Source organism: Trichechus manatus, unplaced genomic scaffold (assembly GCF_000243295.1).
Source record: "Trichechus manatus latirostris isolate Lorelei unplaced genomic scaffold, TriManLat1.0 scaffold00002, whole genome shotgun sequence".
NCBI classification, from domain to species: Eukaryota; Metazoa; Chordata; class Mammalia; order Sirenia; family Trichechidae; genus Trichechus; species Trichechus manatus.
In genome coordinates, this window is record NW_004443938.1 from 773821 (window position 1) to 779719 (window position 5899).

The window sequence follows — 5899 nt, forward strand, 5'->3', positions numbered from 1 at the left end:
GACTTTATGTTATCACAGAACAAAACGCTGCCTGGTCCTGTGCCATCTCCATAATCTTTGATATGTTTGAGCCCACTGTTGAGGCCAGGGGAGCACCCGCACCCTCAAAAGTTTCTGTAGTGGCTATTGTCTTTATGCACATACAATAGTGGGAGTGCCACCATCTAAATCAGCTACTTGATTTCCCTGGGAATGATGGGACCCTGGGATGGCAGAGGAGAAGGGAAAGCCCTTAGTTGCTTTTTTTAAAAAATGCATACGGCCACTATGGTTCCTGTAATGGGCAACAGGGTCAGAGAACCAATCAGAATGCCTTAACCTACAGAGAGCTTTGGGATGGCTAATTGATCATGGTGCCTAGGACTGGCATCGGTGGGCAAGCACGTGCATCACCCTGGAGCTGTATAAGTGAAGACCTCTCTCAACCTGTCACAATATAGAATCACATCCCGCCCCCAGTCCCAGAACTGGGCCAGTTCAAAGACCCAGAATTTCTTGAAGAGGCAGCCAGATATCCTTAAGGATCTGATAGTGCCGCAAATATATACAATCATTTTCCTTTTAGTTTTCCTCAAAAGGAACTGTGATCACTTACAAGGGTTACTGTGAACTGGGGAAAGGAAAACACCCAGATTGTTCAGGAATTACTGGAAACTAACTCTGAACTGATGCTAATTCCTGGGTACCCGAAATGCCTGAGTAGCAGCTTATGGAGGTCAGGTGGGAAATGAAGTTGGGCCAGTCAGCTTCACAGCTGGCCCACCACAATATTCCCTCAGATCCTGGACTCATGGTTGAAAAAGACATCCTTAGTAACTGGTGGGATTTCCACACTGGTTCCCTGACCCGTGAAGCAAGGTCTAGTATGGTGGAAGGGATGAGTATAAACCCCCAGAACTGCCTCTCTCCTCCAAAATAGTAAGATCAAAAGCAATACTGCATTACTGGAAAAATTTCAGGGATCAGTGTCTCATGACCTGTGTCCACCTGACCTGTGCAGAAGGCAGATGGTGGATTGTCACAAGCTTAATCAGATACTGACTCCAGTTGCAGCTGCTGTTCTAGATGTGGTTTCTTTATTGGAACAAATCAATTCGCCTCTCGTCTCTGGTCTGCAGCTATTGATCTGGCAAGTGATTTTTCTCTATACCTGCTGCAAAAATTACCAGGAACCGTTTGTTTTCAACTGGCCAGAACAGCAGTAGACCTTCATAGTTCTGTGTCAGGGCTATGCTACCTCTTCAGCTCTGTCATAATCCAGCACTCAGGAGATCATGATGGTCTACCACACCAATGGCATCATGCTGGCTGGACCAGGTGAGCAGGAAACAAAAGGTACCCAGATGTTTTGGTAAAACACACAAATGCCAAAGCATGGGAGCTAAACCCTACAGAAGTGCAGGGGCTGCCACCTTGAATTCTCTAGGGTCCAGTGACCTTGGAGTGTTTAGATGTACCCTCCAAGGGGAAGGATAACTTTCTGTATCTTACACCCACTACCACGAAGAAGAGGCAAGATGCCCAGTGAGCCTCTTTGGATTCTGGAAGCAACATTCACCACATCTGCTCATGCTCTTCTGACCATTTACTGTCAATCCATAAAATGCCAGTTGTGCATGAGGTCCAGAAGAATAAGAGGCTGTCTTAGTCATCTAGTGCCACCATAACAGAAATACCACAAGTGGATGGTTTTAACAAAGAGAAATTTATTTCTTCACAGTCAAAGTAGGCTAAAAGTCCAAATTCAGGGCGTCAGCTCCAGGGGAAGGCTTTCTCTCTCTCAGCCTTCTCCTCAGTGTTCCCCCAGACTAGGAGCGTCTCTGCGGACCCGGTCCAAAGGACGCACTCTGCTCCCGGCACTGCTTTCTTGATGGTACGAGGTCCCCGTCTTTCTGCTCACCTCTGTATTTTATATCTCAAGAGATTGCCTCAGGACACAATCCAGTCTTGTAGATCAGGTCCTGCCTTACTAACACAACTGCCACCCATCCTCCCTCATTAACATCGTAGAGGCAGGTTTACAACATACAGGAAAATCACACAGTACCAGGAATCATGGCCTAGCCAAATTGATACACACATTTTTTGGGAGACATAATTCAAACCATGACAGAGGCTCTCAGCAGGTCCAGGCTGATGTGGATGTGCTGCCCCTCAGGCCGTGGTACCAGTAAGGGCCAGCAGTATACCAAGTGTCTGTGGATAGCCAGATGCTACACAGCCCCTAAGGGTTCTGGGGTATCACCCTCTTCTGCAGATGCTTACTCTCCTCCTGAGTCAGCACTTGGCTGGCCTTCTGGGCCCTGGTGTAGACTGAAATGCTACACTTGACCATGGACTCCTAGTGACCATGTACCTCCAGCTGACTGTCATACGCTGTTGTCTGCCCAGCCCAGTTGTTGCCCAGGCAATAGCAGCACTCCTCTGGTAAACTGAAGAACATATACAAACGATTGGCCTTGAGCTTGTCCGGAAGACACAAATTCCATAAGCCAACACTTCAGATTCTCCAGGCACCCACACTGCTGCACAGCCATCTCTCCGTCCTCTTGTTCCCACGACTTTATGGAGTTTCCTGCAACAAGTTGCTTGAAGTAAAGGTAAAAAGTGGCAGCATGACAGCCCACTCACTGGTGGCCCTACAGACAGTGGGGAGAGACACCCCACCAGCTGGCATATCTTCAAGTGCCACATTGACTGTTCACTTTGCCTGGAAGGAGAGATGGCCACAAGTATGGACAATGAGTAAAAGTTTGGCTGGGTTGTCACAGTCTTGGAAGCAACATGACTGGATAATTGGCCACAAGTGGTATCTTAACTGTTGACAAGGACAAGAAAGAGGGAAGGGTTAGACCTCTTGAATGAGCAGAGTGTGAGGGTACTTGTACCCCAGTGAATGCTCCATTGGCAAGAACTGCAGAGAATGCTCTCAATAATCAGGTGGGTGTCAGCCTCTCTCCAGCCACCCCAGCCCTTGCTCAATAATTTCATAAGCAAAGTAGACATGGCAGCAGGGAAGGAGGTCATAAATGGTTTCAACAAAATGGCTTTCCTCTCACCAAGTCTGATCTGGCTATGGTCCACTGTTAAATGTCCAATCTGCTAATGGCAGAGACCAAAAGGGTTGCTAGTACGGAAAAATTATCCAGAAAGAACAGCCAGCCATCTGGTGTCAGGCTGATTATATTGCATTCCTTCCATTATAGATGGGGCCATGATTTTTCCTCACTGAAACAGATCCTCACTCTGGAAATAGATTTGTCTACTTTCTTTGCCCACTATGCTTCTGCCAGCACCACTGTCAATGGACTTGAAGAAAGTCTTACTCACTACAATGGCTGCTTACAGCATCACTTCTAGAAGGTACATTTTACAGAAGTACAGCCATGAAGTCCATGGCATACATTGGTCTTAGTATGTACTCCATTACTTCAGAGCAGCTAGCCTGGTAATAAGGTGGCATGGCCTCCCAAAGACTTGATTATGATGCCAGCTGGGGCTAGGCTGCTATCCCATGATGTGTCTCGGGGTCTGAACCATCAGCCAACACATAGTAAAGCTTCTCCCACGGTCAGAACACAGAGGTTGAGCAGCATGTGACGTGGGAGTGATTCCCCTCAGTACACCCTCATGAACCACCAGCAACACTGTGTATTCTCATCTCACAGTTTGGACTCTGCTGGTTTAGATGTCTTCATTCCCAGATAAGGGATGCTTCCACAAAGTGGTGTTCCACTGACCTGCAAGCTGAGCCTGCCACCTGGCTACTCTGGACTCCTCATGCCAATGACCAACGGACAAGGAAGAGTTTGCTTTAACTGGGGTGATTGTTCCTGATTATCTTGGGGGAAATAGTGCCACTGCCATAAAAGGGGGGGAACCTCTTAGTATTCCCATGTCCAGTGATGTCAATGGAGAACTACAGTTACCCCAAAACATGACTTCTAATGGGAAAGACCTTCCAGGAATGAGGTTTGGGTCAACCTACCAAGTGAAGAACCAAACCAGCAGAGCTGAGTGGCTGAGGGCAGAGGGACATGGAATGCATAGAAGAGGAATTCTTAAATACCAACTTCTGCCAAATCACCACGTGTAAAAACAAGGTACACAGTACTTCTGCATGTGTTTCGCTGACTGATAAACATATAGAAATATACAAAAAAATCAGTTCTTTTTTCCCCTTTCCGTGGCACAGTGGTTAAGAGCTTGCCTGCTAACTAAAACGTCAGCAGTTCAAATCTACCATCTGCTCCTTGGAAACCCCATGGTGCAGTTCTACTCTGTCCTATAGGGTCACTATGAGTCAGAATCGACTCAACAGCAATGGTTTTTTCTGTATGTTTGTTTGTTTTTTAGGGTGCAGTACATCAGAGGGAGGTTGGACTGTGCCATAAAAAGAAAGACCATCTCTCAGAGACAAGTACGCTGTTACAGGGGTGTGGGGGCCTTGTGCCTCCACTTCCGGGGAGAGGATGAACACATCTTCAACTGTACAAGGGAAAGTGCACCATGTTAGGCAGAGAACAATGTTGTTACTGTCTTTGCCCAGAAGTTTAGTTTAAAAAAGAAAAAGGGGGGTGGGCGGGAGGGTGCTGAGTTGACAGAGGATAGATGGACTGTGCTGTTGTCACATGCTGCCCCCCAGGTCTCCTCTACATGGACCTCTGGTAGCAGAGAAGCCAGAGATGCACACCTTGGGTGACCATTCCTTGTCTGGTGCAGCTCAGAGACATGGGAGGTGGGACAGAAGAGAGGCCGTCATCCACTGAGGGCAGCTGCAGCCACATGCACAGGCAGGTGAGGTTCACACAGCTTCCCGGTGATTTCCTGAGGACCACCTGCTTTACTGCAGCTGCCAACTGAAGTAGGTGGTGGGAGCTGCCCAGGTATTGTAGAGAATTCCGGTGGCTTCCCAGTGACTCTTGAAGATCACTGGCTTTAGTTCTTGCAGCTAAAATTATTGGTGGTGGCTTCTCTGGTCTTCACTCCTTCTTCTGGTTTCCATACTAAGCTCTTCCAACCGAGAACACACCCACCACCCGTCTGTCAGCTTGTCCTACTGTGGTGGCCTGTGGGTTGCTGTAGTACTGGAAGCTATGCCACCAGTATTTCAAAAACCAGCAGAGTCACCCTGCGGGCAGGTTTCAGCAGAGCCTCCAGATTAAGAAAGACTAGGAAGAAAGTTCTGGCAATCTACTTCCAAAAATTAGCCAATGAAAATCTTACGAATTGTCCAACTTGCTTGCTTTGGATATGTCATCAGAATGGATCAACTGCTGGAAGAAAACATCATGTTTGTTGAAGTAGAGGGCCAACAAGGGTGAAGGAGACTCTCAGTGAGATGGACTGACACAAGAGGTGCTATGATGAACTTGAACATGCCAGCGACCTTGAGGATGACACAGGACCAGGCAATGTTTCATTCTATTGTATATAAAGTTGCCTTCAGTCGAAGTTGACTCGACGGCAGCTATCCATCCACCCACCCAACCAACCATCCATCCATCCATCCATCCATCCATCCATCTACCCACGCATTCACCCATCCATCATGTACTCATCCATCCATCATCCATCCATCCATCCACCCAGCCATCCATCCATCCATCTACCCACGCATTCACCCATCCATCATGTACTGATCCATCCATCCATCCATCTACCCACCCACCCATGTATCCATCCATCCACTCATCTATCCATCCATCCATCCATCATCCATCCATCAATCCATCCATCCATCCACCCACCCACCCCATTGATCCATCATCCATCCATCCATCTACCCACCCACCCATGTATCCATCCATCTACTCATCTATCCATCCATCCATCATCCATCCATCCATCCATCCATCCATCCATCCATCCATCCATCCATCCACCCACCCACCCCATT

The 5899-nt window shown here is 47.8% G+C and overlaps 1 protein-coding gene across 2 annotated transcripts in view; it reads right to left on the minus strand.

Moving 5' to 3' along the window:
• Positions 1–5236: 5236 nt before the first annotated feature.
• The window catches only part of ERMARD (ER membrane associated RNA degradation), a 35115-nt gene continuing 34452 nt past the window's right edge, over positions 5237–5899 (minus strand). For both annotated transcript variants that reach the window (XM_012554534.2, XM_023728440.1), the window contains one exon: positions 5237–5389. The gene's annotated coding sequence lies outside the window, so the exon portion shown is untranslated. The remainder of the gene's footprint in view (positions 5390–5899) is intronic.